The 1,784-nt window shown below is 43.6% G+C and overlaps 1 pseudogene; it reads left to right on the top strand.

Moving 5' to 3' along the window:
* The first annotated feature begins 847 nt into the window (after positions 1 to 847).
* On the top strand, positions 848 to 1,416 carry LOC118985168 (4-hydroxybenzoate polyprenyltransferase, mitochondrial-like; annotated as a pseudogene).
* Positions 1,417 to 1,784: the final 368 nt, after the last annotated feature.

Genomic DNA, 1,784 nt, shown 5'->3' with positions numbered 1-1,784 from the left:
GTTCTCACAATCACCTGAGCCAAATTCTTAAAACAAATCTGTTAATCTATCGTATTGGTTTTGTTCCTCTGGAGAACCCTGACTGATACAGTGGTGTCGGGGCCCGCCAGGCCGCAGGGGACCACGGACAGAGCCCCCACTGTGAAAACGGTGGCGGGACTTGGTTTCTGGTCCCCGGAGCCGGCGGGTATCTTGACATCTTCCGGACCTTCTCCTTCTCAGCCTTGAAGGCAGGAACAAGGTCTTGGCATGTGCGTCATGTTCCAGGAAAGAGATAATCTTGAGGACACTGCTATCTGTGGGCTAATGTTCTCAGGATGTGAGAACATCTTGCCCTCTTGATAGCCTTCGGTAATGTACAAACTTTTGTAAAACAGCATTGTTCTCGGGCCACTGTAGTTCTGCATATAAGCCAGCAGTTTCTTGAATAAACTTGCCATTTGCCAGCCTGGAGCACATGGACCTCTCCATTATTTTAAGTTAAGTCCATCGCCTCACTTCGCGACCACCTTGCTGCCGCGGGCAGCGGCACAGTGGTATGGCTAATAAGATAACAATGGTGCTACAATGCCATCATAAAAAGAATTAAACGTATTCAGTAACCAAAATAAGGACAGAAATGAAGAGGAGAGAGACAGACAGACAGACAGAGAACAAAGAGCACAGAACAGGGGACTACACTGCTTAGGTTTCCCAGTGTCAGCTCTCACTCGCCTGCAGCCATGCAGAAAACCTGGCTGCTGTTGTATCCCACCACCTGGGAAACTGGGGGCCTGAGCAGCCTCTCCGACTGTGGCATGGAGGGCCGGGGTTTGGGTCCCACCCTCTGCAGTCAGACCTGTTCTTCATGCAGTTGGAGAATCCCATTGGAACCTGATTGCTGAGACTGCCATGTGCCTGGAGCTTGATTGGCCTCTGAATCAGGTTATTTTCCGGATCAGTATATACTATCCTTCTTTGGGAATGAAGTTGTTCTGATACATGGGGCAAGTTGTACCTATTAATGACATGGAACGAGGACTATGATGAAAAGTGTACCTCCGAGATTAGCATCCCTACTTCTTGTCATCACCTACTCACTAATAAAAAGAATTAAACACTGGCCCCAGTTAATCTTAGGGTTGACTTTTAATTGGGGAGCATTATTTGAACGATCTGTTGTCTAGAGCTCCTGTAATCTGTTTGTCTTCCTCTTTATTTTTATGAAATTATGTGAACACTAGTATACAATGCTGTCTATCCCTATGGGGACAAAAGAGATGATGCTGTCATTGGTCTTAAGTCCATGACACTGTGACTCAGTGAAATATCAGGCAGTAGTTCAGGGGCTTTAGTGTTGTAAGGCTGGTGACACTGAGTCTGGTGGGAGTGAACAGTGAGCAGAGCACTCCCTACTACGCTGCCCTTGTCAGGTGAGACCATTTGGCTCTTTAGATTTATACTCTAGACAGTCACAGACGGTGAGGACTGTGGTGGTAAATTATCTCCAAATAAATAATAGGTCTAACAGTTTTTTTAGGGATTGTCCTCAGAAATTAGCATAAAGATAAAAAGACAGATAAAATGAGGAAAATCATAGATAGTAGAATAGAAAACTGGCAAATAAAGTTTAGGAATTTTTAAAACAAATTTTCACAAAACACTCTCAGGTCCTGTTACCTTATAATTAAACTCAAGCAATGTTACGATATACTAAAAATTTAAGAATAAAAAGATAAAGTTTTAGAGAAATTTGCCTGAATTTTTAAAAAGATTTTATTTATTTATCTTTAGAGGGGAAGGGA

The sequence above is a fragment of the Sturnira hondurensis genome, unplaced genomic scaffold, assembly GCF_014824575.4.
Source record: "Sturnira hondurensis isolate 20B ecotype Veracruz unplaced genomic scaffold, ASM1482457v3 Scaffold0004136, whole genome shotgun sequence".
Classification (NCBI taxonomy): Eukaryota; Metazoa; Chordata; class Mammalia; order Chiroptera; family Phyllostomidae; genus Sturnira; species Sturnira hondurensis.
Note: the sequence above shows the minus strand (reverse complement) of the source record. Positions and strands in the feature narration are given on the sequence as shown.